This window comes from Anomaloglossus baeobatrachus, chromosome 5, assembly GCF_048569485.1.
Source record: "Anomaloglossus baeobatrachus isolate aAnoBae1 chromosome 5, aAnoBae1.hap1, whole genome shotgun sequence".
In the NCBI taxonomy this organism is placed as follows: domain Eukaryota; kingdom Metazoa; phylum Chordata; class Amphibia; order Anura; family Aromobatidae; genus Anomaloglossus; species Anomaloglossus baeobatrachus.
The window spans coordinates 218,733,956-218,758,013 of NC_134357.1; the positions used below are offsets into that span (position 1 = coordinate 218,733,956).

At 42.0% G+C, this 24,058-nt stretch overlaps 1 protein-coding gene across 5 annotated transcripts in view; it reads right to left on the reverse strand.

Annotated features, from left to right (window-relative positions):
- The window catches only part of TUBGCP2 (tubulin gamma complex component 2), a 948,782-nt gene that overhangs the window by 654,877 nt on the left and 269,847 nt on the right, over window positions 1-24,058 (reverse strand). The window contains exon 1 of one of the 5 annotated variants that reach the window (XM_075349128.1): window positions 9,048-9,066. The exons of the other annotated variants lie outside the window; for them this stretch is intronic. The gene's annotated coding sequence lies outside the window, so the exon portion shown is untranslated. Of the gene's footprint in view, window positions 1-9,047; window positions 9,067-24,058 lie in introns of those variants that run through there. 5 annotated transcript variants of the gene reach the window in all.

Consider the following 24,058-nt stretch of genomic DNA (forward strand, 5'->3'; position numbering starts at 1 on the left):
CAGGTAATGTCATGCCAGACTTGTAGGAGCCTGACATCGCATCACCGGCACAGCCGCACACACCGACAGGAGTGTGCATGTGTTTGTCTACATGCACGCTCACCATACTGACCCACAGACACTTGCTCTGCTTTCCCCACCCACCGGCCGTCTTGGCACCTGTGATTGATTGCAGTCAGCTGACACGCTGACACTCATGGTGGGGGCGCGTCTAGCTGCAACCAATTACACGCGCCGGTGGGCGGGCAAAACAGCGAATATTGAATTGTCGACTCCGGAAGGGAAAAGTGTGACCATATTACATATATTTATATTGCATTACTCACATTGGTGGATTTACATGTTAATTATGCTACAATTAGCATTATGGCAGCGCCAGTTGAACATTTTATTAAACCAAAACAAGTGCTCACATGGGCAATGGAGAAACTTAAGGCTCTTGGAACAGATATGGAAAGAAATTAAAAAGTCTGTCACAAATGGGATAAACACAAAGTTAAAACTCCACACAGCTAGTAAACAGTAGAAAGAGAAGGGGATAAACTGGTGCGCTTATGATCCAAGGAAACAAAATTGCCAGTAATTACCACTTTTCCATTCAGAATGACAGCATCAAAAGAAAATAATTTGTTTCCAGGACTACTGATTGAAGAACTTTGCAGGGATTCCAAGATGTCCGCCGGTGCTGGAAGACATACTAGTGAGAGCTCTCACCTCAGCAGAGCAAACCTGCCCTAATTACTGCAATCTCCAGCGCCAGCAAACCCTGCTGAAACGGCACGCATTAGAGGCACTTAGCCGGTAAAGCCAGGGACCATATTTTGGATGGGAACCGAAGATCCAGTATTAGTTCTCCCCTCGGTCCGACCATGACGGCCTGAAGCAGCGGACACCCATCTGGACTCCCCTTCCCTCCCCGAGAAAAATCACCACTTCCCCGAGAGTGAGAACAGTGGTCTTACCAGTTGGTGACTGTAGACGTCGAAGGGTGCCAAGAAGCAGCGATCCAGAGGAGGTCCTGGATAGCTGGAGGCGGAGCGCGGCAGTGAGTAGGGGAAGAAAGCCCTTTGCAAGACGCCAGAGATCCAGGGAGGCCGGGTGACGGGGCCGAAGTTGTGGGAGCTGGTGGAAGTGATTAGGAGGCGCGTCTTCACGGCAGGAGCTGCAGGCCCGGAGATCAGCGGCGGCAGTCACAGGTGCCAAAACTACCGGGGCTTTCTGGGGGAGACACGTACAGCATGTGCACCGTGGCCTTTTTTGTAATGCGGCATGAGTGAAACGATCAGAGCGGCAAGGGATGGCGGTAACAAGTGGAGGAGCTGCGGATGTGCGGTTTTCCTAAATCAGTGCAGAGGACCCTCTTCAGAAGTGGCAGAAACTTCTAAAGCCACTGAGTGCATCAGTATGGCCTGCCTGACACCAGTTCACCCTCCCCCCCCATCACCAGATGATACCAACCAAAGTAGCAAGGGAACAAAATGAATACATGATCTGCTGTGTAATTTGGGCCCCCGATTCCGGCACTGACTATGATGTTCTAAAAGCTACCATGACCTTTGAACTCCACATGCCAACCGACAATACCATATCTCTCTTAATAAGTAACTGTGCCGTAGCAACAATCTCCACAGCATAGATCACATTACTTATATATTGAACGCTACCTACTACCAGAACAGAAAAGTTCATCTGCAGCTTTGGCTCTGGCAAACCTGCTGGTATCTCAAGATGAAGAGTCCCTAAACTTAACATCACGTACAGACAAACGAGAAATATGGAACCAAAGACAAAGAACATAGATTAAGCCAGGTTAGCCGCAGAAGTTGCCGTAAAATTATTACCAGACGAAAGGAACACTCTCAAGGAATCCATAACAACCGCCTTTCACGCAAATGCAACGTAAGGAAACAGCGGAACAGGTGGAAGCCATTGAAATGAGAGCGTCAACTCTGGAGCATGATGTTAACACAGACCTTAAACACAATAAGCCATCTTTCCAGGTAAAACGTAATCCTGTGAGACAGAATAGATAACCTGGAAAACAGGTCCATTAGAAGTAACCTGCGCATAGTGGGACTACTAGAACTTATTCCATATGGAGACCTGCGGCAGCAGTGTGATAACATACTCCCCAAGGCCCTGGGCACCTCTGGCAGCAGGAAAATCGAAAGAGTCCATTTAGTTGGACAAAGTAACCAAGACAGAATGGTTAAAAAAAGACCAAGGCAAGTTATGAAATATTTGGACTTTACAGATAAAAATGCCATTATCCAAGCTTACTAAAGACTGAAATAACCTCTGATGGTACGAGGCTCCAAGCTGTTATTGTTTGAGGACTTTTTGGCGGAAGCGATGAGACAGAGGAGGTCCTTTGCTTCGGTTTGCATGGCCCTTTACTAGCATAATGTCCACTTTCAACTAAGATGCCCGGCAACATTTCATATACGACAACAGGACGGTTCCTCACGTGTGTTCACTAACCCAGAGACACCCGGCAGTCGTGCTCTAAGGCCGCTTGCTTGGAGATATAGCAGAGCTGGAAGCGGCGTGGGACCTTGTGTGGATTACGTCGGACCTGGAGGGGTGTGTTGAGGGCTAATAAAATGATGAAAGAGGGTGTGTTTTTGAATTTTATTCCAAATAAAGGATTTTTTTTCTCTGTGTTTGTACCTATTTACTTTCATTTACAGGTTAGTGCTGCAGGTATCTCAGACGCCTGTGCCATCACAAACCCAGGGTTTAGTAGAAGCTGTGCGCTGTTATTAACCCCTGCTATTACCTTGATTGCCACCACACCAGGGCAATTTGGGAAGAGCCGGTAAAGCACCGGGATTGTCACATCTAATGGATGCGGCATTACCGGGTAACTGCGGGCTGAGAATAGAAGCCCCCAGCCGTCTTTATCTTGGCTGGGTATCAAAAGTGGGGGGGCCGCACGTAGTTTTTTGTTTTTTTAATTATTTATTAAAAAAAAAAGCAGCATGCAGTTTCTCTTCGGCCGGTATCACACTTGTGAGGGACTCATGCGAATCTCGTGTCGCATCACGTGGTACAGCCGCACACTCTGACAGGAGTGGCTTGGCAGCATGTGTTTCTATGTACCTGCACGCTCATGTCAGGAGAGTGTGCAGCTGCCGGGTGATGTGATGAGAGTCCCTCGCACATGTGACTCTGGGCTTATTTTGATACACAGCATAGAAAGCCTGACGGGGTTGCAGCCATTGGCTTTATCTGTGCTGGCATCAGAATATGGGAGACTCTGCACCAATTGTTTTAATTTATTAATTTTTATACCACCATACTGACCCGCAGAAACTTCTTTCCCAGCCCACCGGCCATCGTGGCACCTGTGATTGGTTGCAGTCAGTTGACACGCAGCCACTCAGGGTGGGGGTGCATGTAACTGCAACCAATTACACGCGCCAGTGGGCGGGGAAAGCATTGAATATTCAATTGTCATTCCGAAAGGGAAAGCGTGACCCGGAAGCAGCTTGCCGCTATAACACAGCCTCGGTGAGTACACTGCGCTTGGTCCTACCCCCATATCCTTTCCACCATTGTTTTAAATATCCGGATTCTGGTCCCTATAGCGGATCGGGGTTTTTTGGGGTTTTTTTTAAATTTAGCCGGGATCCGCCGATCCCGTTTTTTTGCGAGTTCGACCAGCTCTGATCAAGGAAAGTCCTGTCAATAGCACTCATCATTCCCTAACCTCTCCTTTCTTCCCCCCTTTCCCTCCTTGCTCCCTAATCATCTCCCCCCTTCCTTCTCCCTCCCCCCTCCTTTTTTCCTCTTCCCCCATATTAATCCCCTAATGTTTCCCTACTCATTTCCTCCAGAGTCACTTACAAAACTGATAGAGAAAAAAAGGTGGGAGTGGTTAAGTTAAATAATCGTCAGAAGAAGAGGAGCTCAAAAGTTATTCTGTGTTATGATTACACTCTGTTTACAAGGCTAGGTGGCCAGTTCTAATAGTCACCACTAGTAACCCTCAGTTCAGTTATGTGTCACAATTTCAAACCATGTTAGTTGCGTGCAGGTTATTGTATTTACTTTAATGACGCATTACTCACAGGTTCTCAACATAACGCAAAGTCTAGACACGGGAAAGTGTAAGTGTAATTGGCAAACGTGGAAAATGTGTTGAAAAGACCAGGGTCAGCATCTTATAACCCAATTAGTCTATGCATGTTATAACATGGAATGTTAAAAAGGGTTACATCCCTGTAAAAGCGCATGATGGTCCTTCGGCACTTGAAAAGGCTAAAACCAAATGTTTCCCTACTGCAGGAAACCCACCTGGGGAAGAGAACTTTCATAGAATGCAAAAATTATGGGTAGTAAAGGTATTCGGCTCGCCCTCAGTAGGGAAAAAAGCGGGAGTTCTCACACTAATCAATAAAACATTCAAAGGCGAATTTCAAGAAGTCTCCAAATGCACAGACGACAGATCACATGTACTCTCATTGACAATCTTCGGGGGGAAGGGTCTTATACATATAACATATATGCATCAAACGACAGTAATAAGAAATTCATAGACTGGAGGCACAGCTACTGGGAGATCTGTGCCCAGTAAAAATCCTGAGAGGAGAACTGAATTCAGTAATTAATGTCCATGAAAACAGCAAACATACAAAAAAGTTGCCAGGTAGTGTAATACCCATGATAAAGTTATCCTTCCTCTACTGCAAACTACGGGCTTGAGAGACGTTTGGAAACATCTAAACCCCCCAGGACCAGGACAGAGTTCACACATTACTCACATGCAAATAAGACATGGTCCAGAATTCAATATTATTGTCCCCTTTTGTCATACAATCGGTAAACATCTCAGATATGGTGATCTCTGATAATATTAGACCTGACCGATATATCCGAGATATTTTTTTATTTGGAAAATAACGAGGATTTCTTTTTCAAACTGAAAGTGGTGGTTGGAATTTCTGAGGGATAACGAGAAACATAGGGACAGGGCAAGCCTATCTGAGAAACTTCGAAAACGGTGATAAGGGGGAAGAATAATTTCATACACAGCCGCCATAAAAAAACAATTCACAAAAATTGTGAAACAACATCCAACCAGCTAAGGGGGGCATACTGGCATTTCCAGATGCCCCCCACTTTCAAACAGAGATCTCTGGTTAAAGGAACAAAGAAACTTCAATAGCTCGGCAGAAAAGATTGTATAGAATAGCCCTACAGGTAAACATACAGATTCGAGAATAAAGCGGGGAAGTTTATGGCTAACTTAGTCAGGCATAAAAATTTCAACCAAGGCCCACTGCAATTGAAAGTTGATAAAGGGACAATACACAGACCTCAACTGGGTAATAAAAATGTTATAGCTATTTTAAAAAAACCTATATTCTGAAAAAGCATAACAAAATATACCTTCAGCAACGCTGCTAGATACCCAAATATGTCCGATATTAAATGGAAGAACACAGGCAACAGCTTAACATAACATTTATGATGAGGAAATCCCAAATAAAGCAGTAGGAAAAAGAACATTATGCCTACATAGCACACTCAAAGCCTGGAAAAACAGGAGAACAAAACAAGAGTGTTGTGCAAAATATATATATTTTAATACAAAAGACTGGCACAATATAGAGTCGGCAGCACAATTCACTGGGCATGTGTATAACAACAATTGTAGATTTTATAAAGCATAAGATTAAAAATTGCGATATAAAATTGCGATATAAACTGTAATAGCTGCAGGTCACAGCACAATCCGGGCAATAAGGTACTACAAGCAAGTAAACTGTAAAAACTTAAATAAATAGTACAATATCGTAGTTTCAAGAAAGTAGTACTACAAATACCACAGTAACCAGTGTATTACATCAGAAGGTCTTGGTATTGTAAACCGTATTGTAAACCCAGAGAGCACATAATCCTAGCAGCAGGAAAATTCAAAGACTGTGGTCAGCATGATCCATGGCGTTCGAGTAAGCATACCCATAGTCAGAGCACAGACAAGTGATGAGCAGCAGAGCGGTCCCCCTGGAACGAGGACCCCGACATACGTTTCACGATCTTAAAAAATTTAGATAATTTCATCAGGAGGAAGAGAGTGGAACTCCATGTAGAAGCGTAAAGGGTGTAAAGGGTTGTTTCCCCTGCGGCCATTGTCTGGCCTGCAGCAATGTCCTTCGCACTTACTCCTTCACATCTGCTGATGGTCTGCACAGCTTTAACATCCGACATTATGTATCATGCGGGACCTGAAATGTGGCATATTATGCCACGTGCGGGTGCTGCATGATATATGTGGGTCTTACCAGCAGAGAACTGCGTAAACGTGTGAGGGAGCATGTGAGGGACAATGCAGCGGCCCGGACAGCGGTTGACATATCCACCTTAAAGACACTCCCTCGCCATTTTCATGCCTTCCATGATTGTGACCAGACATCCCTGAAAAACAGGGGTATCGATGTCATTCATGAGGGTGCGAGGGGTGCAAATGTACGCAAAATCCTCGCCCAATGTGAAACACGTTGGATTTACATGCTGGGAATATTGTCCCCTAAGGGGTTAAATGAACATCTTAGTTTTGCACCCTTTCTACGATTAACGTCTCTTTCTCCTTGTCTCCCTGGTTCTTGTGCCTGGTTTTTAATTGCACTTTTATGTCCTTTTTAAATTTTAGATAAATATATTCCTTTTGGCACTTTGGAACTCATATCTACACGGCATCATCTGATTTATGGATGTATTATTTAATCATCTTCCGTGACCCTTGTCTGGGACTTACTATGAGGCGGATTGCTGAAGATTTTGCTAATTTTACACCAAATCATGATGGTTTCTCTTCCCTCTGCTTGTGATCACTTGATTTGCACATTGCTACAGTACAGACCAAAACTTTGGACACACCTTCTCATTCAAAAAGTTTTCTTTATTTTCATGACTCTAAAAATTGTAGACTCACATTGAAGGCATCAATACTATGAATTAAAACATGTGGAATAAAATACTTAAAGTGTGATATAGGTCTTAAATTCTAGGTTCTTCAAAGTAGCCACCTTTGCTTTGATTACTGCTTTGCACACTCTTGGCATTCTCTTGATGAGCTTCAAAAGGTAGTCACCGGAAATTGTTTTCGAACAGTCTTGAAAGAGTTCCCAGAGATGCTTAGCACTTGTTGGCCCTTTTGCCTTCACTCTGCAGTCCAGCTCACCCAAACCATCTCGATTGGGTTCAGGTCTGGTGACTGTGGAGACCAGGTCAACTGGCGTAGCACCCTATCACTCTTTTTCTTAGTCAAATAGCCCTTACACAGCCTGGAGGTGTGTTTGGGGTCATTGTCCTGTTGAAAAAGAAATTATGGTCCAACTAAATGCAAACCGGATGGAATAGCACGCCGCTGCAAGATGCTGTGGTAGGCATTCTGGTTCTGTATGCCTGCAATTTTGAATAAATCCCCAACAGTGTCATCAACTAAGCACCGCAACAACATCACACCTCCTCCTCCATGCTTCACAGTGGGAACCAGGCATGTAGAGTTAACCTTTTCTACAAAGACACGGTGGTTGGATCCAAAGATCTCAAATTTGGACTCATCAGACTAAAGCACAGATTTACACTGGTCTAATGTCCATTCCTTGTGTTCTTTAAGCCCAAACAAGTCTCTTCTGCTTGTTGCCTGTCCTTAGCAGTGGTTTCCTAGCACCTATTTTACCATGAAGGCCTGCTGCACAAAGTCTCCTCTTAATAGTTGTTTTAGAGATGAGAAGGTGTGTCTAAACTTTTGGTCTGTACTGTATGTCTTACCAGATCACCCTGGCCCCTCCTATTTTACTGCGCGGCTGCATGTACCATGTACTGGTCCGGCGTCCTCAGCATCACTATCGCCGCTTGTGCATGTGCAGGCTTCGGGTGACGTGTCCCTGTTCCCGCGCATGTGCTCAATTATTTGTGGGCGTTGATTGCTGGTGACGTTTCGGAGACCTGGTCACGATTGGTGCATCCGCGCTGACGTTGGTGGGGGGAGTAGCGAGGGCGACCGACCGCCATGTTTAAAAAGCACGGCGCTTCTACATGGAGTTCCACACTCTTCCCCCTGATGAAATAATCGAAATTTTTTAGATCGTGAAACGTACGTCGGGGTCCTCGTTCCAGGGGGACCGCTCTGCTGCTCATCACTTGGCTGTGCTCTGACTATGCTCACTCTAACGCCATGGTTCATGCTGCCCATAGTCTTTGAATGTTCCTGCAGCTAGGATTATGTGCTCTCTGGGTTTACAATACCAAGACCTTCTGATGTAATACACTGGTTACTGTGGTATTTGTAGTACTACTTTCTTGAAACTACGATATTGTACTATTTATTTAAGTTTTTACAGTTTACTTGCTTGTAGTACCTTTTTGCCCGGATTGTGCTGTGACCTGCAGCTATTATAGTTTATATCGCAATTTTATATCACAATTTTTAATCTTATGCTTTATAAAATCTACAATTGTTGTTATACACATGCCCAGTGAATTGTGCTGCCGACTCTATATTGTGTCCGTCTTTTGTGTTAAAATATATATATTTTGCACTACACTCTTGTTTTATTCTCCTGTTTTTCCAAGCTTCACACAACAATCTCTCAGGAGAAGGTTCAGAACGCAAATTAAGAGACGCACAATCATAAGGATCCAGGCCCAGATGGCTACACCAGTGAATATTTTAAGTCTATGATAGAAAAAATAAATCCAACACTGACAGACCTATACAATAAAAGAGTACAGGCAAAAATCATAATTACTTACAGGTAATGTTTTTCCAGAGCCCATGATAGCACCACTAGAGAGAGAGAGAGTGAGATCTGCCCATCAAGAACAGGAAACCACTAAAATAAAAAGACGGCACCTCTCCTCTGCATCAATTTGGTTAGAGAGCAAGAGGAACTCCAAAAACAATATTAGTACATAACACCATCAAGGTTAAATAAACATAGTCTTACTCAACTTAGTACATCCTTAGTGCGATTGAAAAAAATGTATTCCACTGAACAGTTGTGCTGGCAGGCACAATAACTGAATCACTTCACCTGCGATCTGCGGCTGGGTGAATCCATATATGTATGGGTGAATGATACTCTCTCTCACTAAGGTAAATGCCTTGGGTTGCACTGATGCATCAGCTGCTTGCTGCCAGCCTGGAGCTGAAAAACAGTTAAAGGCATTATCTGGCTTATTTTGACTTTTTTTTTTTATTATTCCCCTATTGGGCTACATTGGGGCAGGTAAGTAGATAGAGACCACTTACCTGCCCTGCTGTCAGCCTCTCTCCCCCGGCTCAGAGCGGTCATGTGACCGCTCCTGCCGCAATTTTGCTGCTTCCAGTCATTTCATGTCAACATGGGCAGGACCATGTTGACATGCAAATCTGGGAACAGCATGTTGCCACCCTGCTGGGTGGGTACAGTGCGTGGTGTCCCCGCACCCTTTCCCTGCATCCTCCCACATATTCCCCCGCACCCATACTCTCCCCGCAACCTCCCCCGGCACTACTGCTGTGGGGTCCGTGACCTGGGGAAGGAGCCTGGTGGCGGCTGCCCACGATGTCTCCGCCAGCACCGGGCCCCCTGCTCAGCTCAGGATAGCAGGAGTGCCCGTGCAGTCTGTGTCCCGCTCCAGCCTCGCAGCTGCCCACACTGCATTATCAGCAGCTTCTCACACAACAGTGCGGGTAGCCGCGGGGAATGACGAGCGCTGCTGTCAGGAGGTTAGATGAGATCATTACCTGCTGTGATGATCTCCTACTCTCCTGACGTCAGCAATGTCACTGACTTACATTGCCCGCCGCATTCTCACATCATGTCTCGCGATGCTAGAGACTGTCACTAGCGGTGACGTCACGGTCACCCGCGTATCACTGAGAATGCGGCGGGCATAGAAGTCAGTGACAGCTCTAATGTCAGGAGTGCAGGAGATCGTCACAGCAGGTAACGATCTCATCTAACCTATTGACAGCAGCGCTAGTCATCCCCTGCAGTGACCTGGGCTGACCTATTGATGTTAGCTTAGGTCACTGCACTACTCTTCCAGCCAATGGGGAACATTCTGTTCTTCATTGACTGGGACAGTGACTATGGTATTGATCATCGTGGGACCCCCTTATGGGATTACGCTGGACCCGGATTTGATTGTTCTTTTCAATAAATTGGTGAAAGAGAGAATGTTTTGGGGAGTGTTTTTTCAAATAAAACTTTTTTTGTTGTCTATTTTTTTTTTTTTATTACTGACTGGGTTAGTGATGTCGGATATCTGATGGACACCGTGACATCACTAACCCCAGGGCTTGATGCCAGGTAACATTACACATCTGACATCAACCCCATATATTACCCCGTTTGCCACCACACCAGGGCACGGGATGAGCTGGGGTGAACCGCCAGGATTGGCACGTCTAATGAACGCGCCACTTCTGGGGCGGCTGTAGCCCGCTATTTTTAGGCTGGGGAGTGTCCAATAATGCTGGACCTCCCTAGTCTGAGAATACCAGACCACAGCTGTCTGCTTTACCTTGGCTGGTGATCCAATTGGGGGGGGACCCCGTGTTTTTTTTTTTAAATTATTTATTTAATTTAAAATAGTGTGGGGTGCCCTCTGTTTTGGACTACCAGCCAAGGTGAAGCTGTAAGCTGTGGTTTGCAGGCTGCAGCCATCTGCTTTACCCTAGCTGGCTACAAAAGATAGGGGGGACCTTTTGTCTTTTTTTAATTATTTATTTTTTGGCTAAATACAAGGCTAAGCACCCTTTAGTGCCACATGAAAGTCACTAAAGGGTCCCAGCTTAGAATATGCAGGGGGGTGGGACATTATATAGGTCTTTCTCATTATTATCTATCTATCTATCCCTCTATTCAGTCATTCATTCATCCCTCTATCTCTCTGTCTCTATATCTATTAATCTCTATATCTACTCATCTATCTTTCTTGCTTCTTCCATTTTTGGCGGTCCACAAAAAAAACGGAAGGGACGCGGATGACACACGGGTGCATCCGTGAAAAAAATGGACCGTTTTTTGCAAACCGCAAAAATGGAACAGTCATGTGAATGTAGCCTACATGTGTTCCCTATGGGTTTAGGGTTCGGTACAGAAGGATGGTGGGGAGGTCGATGCAAAGCGCCGTTTGTGCGTGTGTGGGGGGGAGGGTTGCAGAGCCTTATGTGGTGTGTGGTACAGAGCCCGATGTGAGTGTGGGGCGCAGAGCCCTGTGTGTGTGTGGGGCGCAGACCCTGATGTGGTGTGGGGCGCAGAGCCCGATGTGTGTGTGGGGAGCAGAGCCCGATGTGGTCTGGGGTGCAGAGCCCGATGTGGTCTGGGGTGCAGAGCCCGATGTGGTGTGGGGTGCAGAGCCCGATGTGGTGGGGGGCGCAGAGCCCGATGTGGTGGGGGGCGCAGAGCCCGATGTGGTGAGGGGCGCAGAGCCCGATGTGGTGGGGGGCGCAGAGCCCGATGTGGTGGGGGGCGCAGAGCCCGATGTGGTGAGGGGCGCAGAGCCCGATGTGGTATATATATATATATATATGTATATATATATATACACATATAGATATATATATATATTATAACAAAATAATCAGTACCCTTGGGTCATTATATTATATATATATATTACACACATACATTAATACATATACATACACACTTTTCGTCTGCACCATGACAAGTATGCACCATATAGGTATGATGCATTGAGTTAGGCCAGAAAAATTATTATGATGCACTTGGTCATCTATCATCACATCTCTGCCATCATCTAATCATCATGTCTATATCTTCCCACAGGTATGTTAAATCAACCACCCTACTTTCCCATGAACTGCACTGATCTCCCTTTCTCTCTACTGTTTGTGCTAATACATGGTACAGTACAGACCAAAAGTTTGGATACACCTCATCTCAAACAACTGTTAAGAGGAGACTTTGTGCAGCAGGCTTTCATGGTAAAATAGCTACTAGGAAACCACTGCTAAGGACAGGCAACAAGCAGAAGAGACTTGTTTGGGCTAAAGAACACAAGCAATGGAAATTAGACCAGTTGAAATCTGTGCTTTAGTCTGATGAGTCCAAATTTGAGATCTTTGGATCCAACCACTGTGTCTTTGTAGAAAAGGTGAACAGATGGACTCTACATGGCTGGTTCCCACCTTGAAGCATGGAGGAGGTGGTGTGATGGTGTGGGAGTGCTTTGCTGGTGACAATGTTGGGGATTTAGTCAAAATTGAAGGCATACAGAACGAGCATGCCTACCACAGTATTTTGCAGCGGTATACTATTCCATCCGGTTTGCATTTAGTTGAACCATCACTTATTTTTCAACAGGACAATGACCATAAACACACCTCCAGGCTGTGTAAGGGCTATTTGACTAAGAAGGAGAGTGATTGGGTGCTACGACAGATGACATGGTCTCCACATTCACCAGACCTGAACCCAATCGAGATGGTTTGGGGTGAGCTGGACCGCAGAGTGAATGCAAAAGGGCCAACAAGTGCTAAGCATCTCTGGAAACTCCTTCAAGACTGTTGGAAAACCATTTCCGGTGACTACCTCTTGAAGCTCAAGAGAATGCCAAAAGTGTGCAAAGCAGTAATCAAAGCAAAAGGGGGCTACTTTGAAGAACCTGGAATATAAGACCTATTTTCAGTTGTTTCACACTTTTTTGTTAAGTATTTAATTCCACATGTGTTAATTCATAGTTTTGATGCCTTCAATGTGAATCTACAATTTTCAGTCATGAAAATAAAGAAAACTCTTTGAATGAGAAGGTGTGTCCAAACTTTTGGTCTGTACTGTATGTGTGTGTTTAATTAAATTTAACACTAAACTGATCTTCCTAACACTCAATATTATTTTATCTATTTTTTTTTCTTTATAGATGTGTGTGTTTTTCTATAGATAATTTTGATCTGTTCCTTATTAAATTATCAAAAAATATTTTCAATGTATTCATAAACATTAATGATTATTGAGTGTTTTAAATGCTGATATTTAGGCCCTCTGGGGTTAATGTGGCCATTTTAAAGATCCACAATACCATTATTATAATAAAACAATGGATACAAGAGATTCATGCATAAATATTTTAATTATAATATTTAAAAAAAAAATAATAAAAGAATAAAAAAAATACATCAAACAGACACTCCTATGAGGGACAAAAGGATGCATGCAGATAATAAATATGATTTAGTCCATGTTATTCATCATTTGCATGAAGTTCAGATTTTTACAGCACATAATTTACACATAAAATGCAAATTAACATAAAGTTAGTTCACGGTAATAAGTTATTACGCTGAATATTAATACAATAAAGAACCTCACATAATTATATTTTAATTGTAGGTATAGAGGTATGTGAACCCAGTAAATGTTGCTCTTAAATTACTTGTAGATGTTTAAATATGAATAAAAGCAGCAATAAGTTAGTAAAATACTACTGCAATTTACCAGCCAAAATTCATTAAGTCCCCAATTATTTGCAGACATAGTGCAGTTTCCGCGTAGGGAAAATATGACATTCCAGAAGCAGGGCTGTGGAGTCGGTAAGCCAAACCTTCGACTCAGACTCCTCAATTGCACCGACTCCGACATATATTGCTTATAGTTAAGTGAAAAATTTATTGTAGTACATGAACTTTGGAAAGTTGTATTCCAATAAATATATTTTATGTTCTAAATATCTTGATTATTGTATCATAAAAATGATTAAATGTCTGATGTTCACATTGTACTACAATAAATTTTTCACTTAAATATAAGCATTATACTAAATATTATTTAGTATGTTTTTGTTGAAAACTGTTTTTTTGCCACTTACATAGTGTATTACATAGTATTATATATAACACTATAAAATAAACTATGTAAGTGCAAAAAACAGTTTTCAACAAAAACATATTAAATAACATTTGTGCAGTCTATAAATTTGTTCTAAGAAATAGAATTGAATGCTTCTATTAGATCCTCCTTCGCAGATTACCTCAAATCTGACAGTAACTTGGGTTGGAGGCAAAGCCGTAACCACATGGGCAACATCTCTAACAATTTTCGGGTATAAAGGAATTGCCCCATGCACAGTCAGTTTTGATGAATGGTTGAATTATTCTATTTCCTTAAGAGCAAGTGAAAAATGTTACTGAAATCTGGTCAATCTGCTTGCTATAGGAGACGGAGTGAAATCTTTTTCCTTGCGGCAACGCTTTGCCTACTCCATGTCATTAAACTCTTCATTTGATGAGGATAAAGATATGACAACAGTAGCACTGTCAGGCCCCAAGTCCTCTTGCGCCTGGCAGTCCTGTAGCCGCTCATCCTAACTGCTACATCACTCAAAGCTTCTTTTCCTTTTGTAAGCTGTTGATCATCAAGCAGTATACAATGACTTGGGTCCACATAAACAGCTGCCAGAAGAATTTTATTTTCCAATAGCTGTGTCTCTCTCCATTTCATTGAAGCAGAAATGCCATCTGCGATTAAACCTCCTCTTTGGGACAGGCAAAATAGCAAGTTCTTTCACTCCCTTATGAAAATGCCAGGAGTTAAATCCTCAGCTTGTAATTTTTTAATCACGGTAAATGGGTGACTAAGCAATTCCTTCAATTCATCCACCTGTGTCCATTGACCTTCATTTAAGGTTACTTGAGGGTTCACCATATCTATAAGAAACGATTTTAGTTCAAGCAATCGCTCAGTTATTAAATAAGTGCTGCCTCACCGAGTGGCTTGATCAACAATTGCCCGTTTCCCAGCACGTCTCTTCAAGATGGAATCAATTTTAGGGGTTCTGGCGGCAATAACCGACTTCCTCACTTTTCCAATTAGATTTCCAGCATCTCCACCCAGTTTCACATATCCTTTTTTTCGCCGGTTTGGCGGATGCGGCGCACGCCAGTACAGTAAGATACAGTACAGTGTCAGCGCCGCAACGTCCGGGTCACATGCTCCAGCCACATGACAGCATGTGACCGGCATTTGTCGCGCTGCCACTGTACTGTATACACTGTACTCGAGTGCGCAGCATCCGCCAAAGTGGCGAAGAGCCGGATATGTGAAACCGGGGTCCCTCTTGCAGACTCTTATTGCCAGCTGCAGTGTGTGCACAATACAGCACATGTGATGAATATGAAAGTGTTTTGAAGCAGCTTCAACAAGATCATCTAATCCTAAAGTATCATTTTGATGTTCTTCTGTTGCAATATCTGTTTGTTCCTCAGTTACATGAACAGCACTGTGGCCTTCCATCTCAAACATACTGAATCCTAAATTTTCTTCTAGCTGTTGTTCATTACTCTAATGCATCAGTTTAATTGTACTTTTCAAGTTTGAAGCATTGTCGTTTACAATAGCAAGAACCTGTTATTTTTTGAGTTCGTAGTCTTGCAGGACTTTTTCCACTAAAGCCTGGAGAAACTAGCTGGTGTGATGAGCTTTAGTATCTTTTACTGCAAGTGTCCTGCTAACAATTTCTTTCTTGTCACAAACATATCGAACATTGATGGCAAAATAATTCAGTGAAATGCAGTGACTCTGGGCATCCCAGCAAAGGCAATGGGTTTCAAGATAAGACATTCAGACACATCGTTTTGTGAGGATCCTCACAAAGAATGAGCATGTCAGTTTGTGTGGCCTTTTTCTAATCTGCTTTTGCTATTGAAAGCATTATTTATGAGCTCAAAAACCTTTCAGGTGATGCGGTTTTTTAAAAAGCTGATCTGCTTTTGCAGCTGACAAACGTATCCTCAAAAACGCAGCAAAAATGCTGTGTGAATGTAGCCTTAGAACAGGAATAGAACAGACATTTATAGGACATTTCATAACTTTCCCAAATTCCTATGAAAAAATATTCAGGACATTCTGCATTGCACTACTGTACCCAATTTATTATATATATATTTTAGGAGTCGGAGTCGGTGCATTTTATACCGACTCCACCAAAATGAGCTTCGACTCCACGACTCCGACTCCACAGCCCTGCCAATAAGTAATCTTATACCAATATAAGATTACTTATTGGCAGGGCTGTGAGATGTGAGACATACAGCAATATAATTTGAAAAAGCGATGTGCAATTTATTTTTTTAATTTATTAGATATTGTAAATATCAAGTGTGCATATAAAACCGCATGAGATTATAACAGCGATTATGAAGGCACATCGCACTGACAAATATTGCAGTTAATATAACTGGGCTTTAGTATGTGGATTAACAGCAGAAAATTTGCTGATAATTATTAAAGTATATGTTGTAAAAAAGGGGGCACAGACATCTATAGTTTAACAGCAACTAGTGCAGTAAAAAAAGCCAGCGGTATATCATGCAATTTTCCTTACACAGACTAATCTGCATAATTGCAACAAAACTGTTATACACATGGACGGGGAATATTGAATTAAATGCCCACAAAATGTGTGGATCAAAGACACAGTAGAACAATTGTACAGGGTTTTATACCTTAGTAATAGCGACTAATTATGATGGTTGTAAATGAGAGCTGCAGGATACACGTCCCTTCACCTCGACGATCGTTTCGCTCCCAGGCTTCTTCCTGGAAGAAGCCTGGGAGCGAAACGATCGTTGAGGTGGAGGGACGTGTATGCTGCAGTTCTTATTTACAACCATCATAATTAGTCGCTATTACTAAGGTATAAAACCCTGTACAATTGTTCTACTGTGTCTTTGATCCACACATTTTGTGGGCATTTAATTCAATATTCCCCGTCCATGTGTATAACAGTTTTGTGGCAATTCTGCAGATTAGTCTGAGTAAGGAAAATTGCATGACATACCGCTAGCTTTTTTACTGCACTAGTTGCTGTTAAACTATAGATGTCTGAGCCCCCTTTTTTACAACATAGACTTTAATAATTATTTATCAGCAAATTTTCTGCTGTTAATATAACTGGGCTTTAGTATGTGGATTAACTGCAACATTTGTCAGTGTGATGTGCCTTCATAATCGCTGTTATAATCGCATGCGGTTTTATATGCACACTTGATATTTAAAATATCTAATTAAAACAAAAATTGTTTGCACATCACTTTTTCAAATTATATTGCTGTATGTCTCGTACTAATATAAGATTACTTATTGGTATGTCATATTTTCCCTACGCGGAAACAGAATTATGTCTGCAAATAATTGGGGACTTAATGAATTTTGAATGGTAAATTGCAGTTTTATTTTACTAACTAATTGCTGCTTTTTTTCCATATTTAAATATCTACAAGTAATTTAAGAGCAACATTTACTGGGTTGACATACCTCTATACCTCCAATTAAAATATAATGATTATGTGGGGTTCTTTATTGTATTAATATTCAGCATAATAACTTATTACGGTGAACTAACTTAATGTTCATTTGCATTTTGTATGTAAATTATGTGCTGTAAAAATTTGAACTCCATACAAATGATGAATAACATGGACTAAATCATTTATTACCTGCAAGCATCATTTTGTACCTCATAGGAATGTATGTTTGATGTATTTTTTGATTCTTTATGAAATATAATTAAAATATTTATGCATAAATCTCTTGTATCCATTGTTTTATCATAATAATGGTATTGTTGAGCAAATAATTGATAAAGTGTCGTGCACTTATGCTGTTTGGGACTATTGTAGTACTAATTTTAAAGATCCAGTATGATTCCCTGTTTATAAGCCACTTATAGCAGTCCATTATGCCAATCGGGATTTGTTCCAATATGGTCAGCCGTAATCCATACAGATTTTTTTGATGTTTCAAAAAGTAATGTTTTGAGACACCTGTTTTCTATTAGGCCCTGTCTAATATTATGTCGGTGCTTATTGAGTCTACTGTGCATTGATTGTATTGCCAATGTATTGAATGTCACAGCTGCATTCCAATAAATAAATTACATATGATGATTTGCAATCTATACTGTTTGATGGAAAATATCTCACCAGTTGTTGTCGATTTAATATTAGTTCTCCCATGTAATATATTTTTACAACATAAACAATTATGGCCACCGTAGCAATATACCCCCTTCTTAGAATGTTGTTCATTATTTTCGCCTGTTTCAGATGTTGGATCCAATAGAATAAAAAAATGAAAGTTTTTTTATTACGTCGATAAATAATCCTAGAATCTTTTGATATATGTTCGGCTAAAATAGGATCACTTTTCAGGATATACCAATATTTTTTTAATTATACTATATAAACTACTGAAGGAACTATTAAAAGGTGGTAATGAAGCGCTGTTAAAATTCTAGATCATCTTCATTATTCCCAATTGTGTCTTTTTTAACTTTCAATTTTTAATAGGCAATCCTTTTGGCACATATTCTTAGTTTTATTTAATGCATCTTGAACTAATCCCCACGGATAGCCATTTTCATGGAACCTCTGTCTTAATATATTTGATTCATGTAGAAAATCTGCCTCCTCAGTACAGTTCTTACAGATACGCCAATATTGTCCGTAAAAGATTTTTTTTATCCAGTTGGGTAAAGGTCCACTTTGAAATTCTAAAAAGCAGTTTACATCAACTTTTTTTAAATGGGTTGAGTTTTTATTAGACTCTCATTATTGAATGTTAAATTTAGATCCAAAAATTGGATATTTTCCTTAGAAAAAGTTGCACTAAAAATCAGACCCCATGGATTGCGATTAAGATCGTTAATAAAAGGTTATTAGTTCTTCCGATGAGCCACCCCAAATGAGAAAAAGGTCATCGATGAATCTTCAATAAAAAACAATGCGACCCATTGGCAAGGAGGATCCCCCAAGGAATAAGGACTCGAACCGCCCCATGAACAAATTTGCGTAACTTGGGGCGAATCTCGTTCCCCATTGCACAACCCCTTATCTGCCGGTAGGTCGCACCCTGGAAGGAAAAGATGTTATGCTGTAATATAGCTAACACTTTCTAATAAAAACTCCTTCTGATGTTCAGGAATACAACTGTTGAGGGATGGATAATAATTGACACTCTCCAATCCTCTCAAGTGATCTATATTAGAATAAAGAGAATTCTTGTCTAAAGTTATCAAAATATGATTGGGAAGTGGGGGTAATGTTTTTAATAAACTGATCAAGTGGGAAGAATCCGGTAAATGTGAATGAAGATTTATGACATATCTAAAGAAATAGATCCACATAATGTGAAAGATTGGAGGTGAGTGATCCGATACCTGATATTATTGGCCGTCCGGGGGGTATGTGTGAGGCTTTTATGTATCTTTGGAAAGAAGTAAAAATGGGGCATTTCATGGTAATTTATTTCTAGGAAATCTTTCTCTTTCTTGTTTAGCAATTCCAAACTAACCGCTTTTTGAATAAGGGCTTTATATTGTACATAATATTCACTGGAAGGATCTTGCTCCAATTTGTTATAGTAGTTAGAGTCCCCCAATATCCTCTCACCTTCCTTCACATACCATTTTTTGTGCAGGATCACTATGCCTCCTCCCTTATCTGCCCCCTTGATTACTAGTTCTCCATTTTCTTTTAAAGTTCTGATAGTTTCCCACTCCTCCCTAGATAAATTTTCATTTATTTTCTGTTTTGGGTAGGATCTAATATCCTTTACTAACAGGTGGTGAAAGGTGTTAAGTTGACTCCCCTTGTGATGTAAAGGGTAAAAATTAGATTGTTTCCTCACACTCATGTGTTGGGGTTGCCTCTCCCCCACCTCGATATTAGAAAATTCCTTTTCTTTTTCAATTACTTTTTCCCATTTTTTTGCCATAATTAAAAAATGTCTTGATCTTCAGTTTACGAACAAAATCATTAATGTCCAGGAAAAGCGTAAAGGGGTCGGCCCCAAAATGTGGGTTATTGTAAAATAAATATTATTACAGTATCTCTTTCAATTAACAGTCCGGAAACATTCTCAATAATAACATTTTTAACAATTTATTACAGCAAACGAAATCCCCCCTGCAATATGTCACATGAATCAGTTGGGGTTTTTCTTATTATTGAAGAAATACATATATGTTAGGTTCTAGATTAATTTTAATATTTTAGCTTTAATCCAGTTTTATATGTGTTTTTTTAATCTTTTATATATTTATATATTTTCACTCAGTCCAGTTGTTTACATAATGCAAATATATATAACAAAAATTGCTTTGCAAATAATCTTTTTATCATTTGTAACAAGGATTAATTGGATCTTAAATTACTGTCTTTTATGTCTGTCCTTTGAATGTTCAATTGTTTTAATCACTTTTGTCTATATAAGGTGAATTGATCATTGCCAAATTAGCACCTGATGAAGGGGACATGACGTCCCGGAAATGCATTGTGCGTGCAATTAGCAAAATTAAACAAATTAAACTTTCTCCTTGGTATTGCCTGAATCTGTGCAGTGCCCAAACACCACCTTTTCTTTTTCTTTTCTTAACTATAGGGTGTAGAGAGGGAAGACCAAGCTGGAGCCTTACATATCTTGTCATTCGGCACCTCCACCCACTCAGCCCAGGAAGCTAACACTGACTTGGTGAAATGGGTCGTAATGCCCTTTGGTACCGGAGTGTTACTAGCCGCGTAAGCTAACCCAATGGCCTCCTTCACCCACCTAGTCAATGTACCCTTTGAGGCTGTTAGGCCCCTGCTAGCCCCCTGAAAGCATACAAAGAGTGCCTGACACCTCCTCCATACCGTAGTTGTTTCTAAATAGTCTAATAAGGCAATCCTTACTAGAGATGAGCAACCTCTCCCCACGGTTCAGTTCGCTTAACTGAACAAAGGGTACATTCGCCAACCATTTATTGTATCAAAATTCGAACCTTTATCAAATCTTTCCAAATCTTGTGGATTCAACGGAAGGCCAAACATAAGACACCGAAAACACCTTTAAGAGGGGGCGAAAGGCTTCCAAAACTGAAAAAATGTGTTTTACAATGCAGCACCACTGTTTTGGTATAGCCATTAGCTTCCTAAGTTATTGAAAGAAGAAATATAGAGGTGGATGAGAGACAGGTATAAATCTGGTGCTCCTAGAATTGTTTGTCTGTACTGGCAGGGGTATCCCTGCCAGTACAGACAAACAACTTGGAAATCTATGTAGTAGTCAGGGACACAGCGGTACAGTAGAATCAATTGCCCCCTCACCATAAGGCTTTAAAAGAGCAAGGAGGTACGGTCCATGCAACACAGGCCTGTGGGTCGGCATTAGAAAAAGGAAGACATGCTACAGTGACCGATCTAGGACTCTTGGTCACAGAAGCCTGGCACTACCGACAAAATATAAATTTCACACCCATTTTGGAGTCTGCCAAGAAACAACTTGGAATTAGAGTAGCACGGCACTTCTGAAAGAAACTGAAATGGGTGCTCTGGTAGGGTCCAACTCTGATGATAAATATAATTAAACCAGGCACTCCGATGTGGAAAATAAACAAAAACTTTTATTGTTCACAGCAAATAGTTCATTGGTAACGTTTTGGTCAATAAGCTGACCTTCGTCAGAAGAACTGGTGAATATAGAAATATATACAGAAGTATGGAAATTAAAAAAGATAACTATCCATCATTCAAACGAAATTTGACATATGCAATGTTACAATCAAAGGAAAAAAGGGGGGGGGGGGCAAGCTAAACATACGTCTCATATATAATTTAACAAAAAAAAAATCACAAATTTCAAAATTCAAAAAATTCACAAAGTGAAGGATAGGTAAGGGAAAAAGGGATAACTAACGCCTGCCTGGATCCACAGACTCAGACGGGCTGTAATGGAAAGGCTAGAGAGAAGCCACTCACCAGGCGGGACCCCCAGAACCCTGGAACCCTTTAACCCCTACACAGGGATTTGGAATTACACAGGGCCCTGGAGATCACTACCTGTGGAATTGCTGAACAGGGACAGAATCGGCAGGCAAAGACATAATCAGAAAACGTAGCAGAGGTCAAATCCAGATCGAACATTGAGGTACAAAAAACAGCAGGCAGGAGGGTAGTCAGGAAACAAGCGGTAATCAGCACACAAAATCACAGGACGAAACAGGAGCCAGAATTCTCAGAACTATCTCTGGCAGGGGTTAGCAGACAGGAGGGGTATTAAATAGGGTGTGATGTCTTCCCATAGGCTGTAGCTGAATGATGGTACTTCAGCTGGGAGACACCCGCCACCTACAGTCAGCCAGTGGCACTGCAGATCCCCAGGATATCCAGGACCAGTCGATGAGCAGAGCCTGCGCCCACCGATGCCACAGGCATCGACTCCTCTCCTACCACCAGCACTATCCACGGCAGGAACACGGTGTTGCCTGGTGATCGGAGTAGAAGTCGATGGAGCGGACTCCGGTGGTGACGTAACAGTATCCCTCCCCCTCCACGAGGGGCCTCCGGACCCTCAAAACCTGGCTTGCCAGGAAATTTGAGGTGAAACCGCCGGACCAGACCCATAGCATGAATATCGTTCGCAGGGACCCATGACCTCTCCTCAGGGCCGTAACCCCTCCAATGCACCAAATATTGTACCGCCCCTCTAGCAATACGAGAATCAAGTATTCTTTGTATCTCATACTCCAAGTTACCTTCAACCAAAACAGGAGGAGGGGGTGCCCTGACTGGGTGAATGGGGACACAATATAACTTGAGGAGGGACTTGTTGAACACATTTGATATCTTAAAGGATGGGGGGAGTTGCAGGCAGAAAGCTGTGGGATTAATGACCTCAATTATCTCGTAAGGTCTAATAAATCTGGGACCCAGCTTAGCAGAAGGGACCTTGAGTTTAATATTTCGTGTGGATAACCATACCTTGTCCCCAACGCCAAGGTTTGGGCCCATGGAAGGTCTCTTATTAGCAGAGGAGGCTTGACCAACCTGTGCCTTCTTCAAGTTCTCTTTCACCTCAGACCAGATAGCCTTCAGTTTGTCCACAGTTATTTCAGCCTCAGGAGTTTCCACCACAGTGGAAGAAAAAGAACCAAAACGTGGATGCAGCCCTAAATTACAGAAAAAGGGGGTAGTCTGGATGGATTCCTGATACTGATTATTCTTGGCGAACTCAGCTAGCGGCAGATATTCCACCCAGTCAGACTGACGGTCAGACACATAACACAGGAGATATTGTTTAAGCGTTTGATTGGAACGTTCAGTCTTCCATTTTTTCTCTGGGTGGTAGGCAGATGAAAAAGATAACTATATTGATCTTTTTACAGAACGCCCTCCAGAATTTCGAGACGAATTGTGTTCCTCTGTCAGAAACAATATTTTCCGGAACCCCGTGTAACCGCACAATATGCCTAATGATCAACCTGCTAAGAGTTTCAGAATTAGGTAATCCGGACAGAGGAACAAAATGACACTGTTTGCTAAATCTATCCACTACTACCCAGATACAGGTCTTCCCTTCTGAGGGTGGAAGGTAAGTGATGAAGTCCATGGGCATGCTGGAGTAGGTAGGGACAGGAGAAATCCGGCAGGGCGGGTACGGGATGCCTTGGCTCGAGCACAAGGTTCACAAGCCGGTACATATTCCTTACAATCCTTTGCTATGGTTGGCCACCAAAAATACCTGGTTACTAGTCGGAGGGTATTGCTGATACCAGGGTGACCTGCATGCACAGAATTGTGGGATTCCTGGAGTACCCGTAGGCGAAGTGAGGGGGCGACAAACAGTTTACGGTCAGGAGTGGTTTCAGGAGCTTGGTCTTGGGTATTATGGACCTCTTCTATGAAATCTAAGGAAACAGATGACACAATAATGCCTTTAGCTAAAAGAGGGACTGGTTCAGAGTTTTCACACTGAGAGGGACAGAAGCTATGGGAAAGTGCATCAGCTCTGGTGTTCTTGGTACCGGGCCGAAACGTTATCACGAAATCAAATCTGGAGAAGAACAATGCCCACCTGGCTTGCCTAGGATTGAGTCTCTTAGCAGATTCCAGATAAGTGAGACTGTTATGGTCTTTGAGAACTGTGACCTTATGTTTCGCGCCTTCGAGGAAGTGGTGGCATTCCTCTAAGGCCCATTTGATTGCCAACAGCTCTCGATTACCAAAATCATAATTTCTCTCCGTGGGAGAAAACTTGCGGGAAAAGAAGGCACAAGG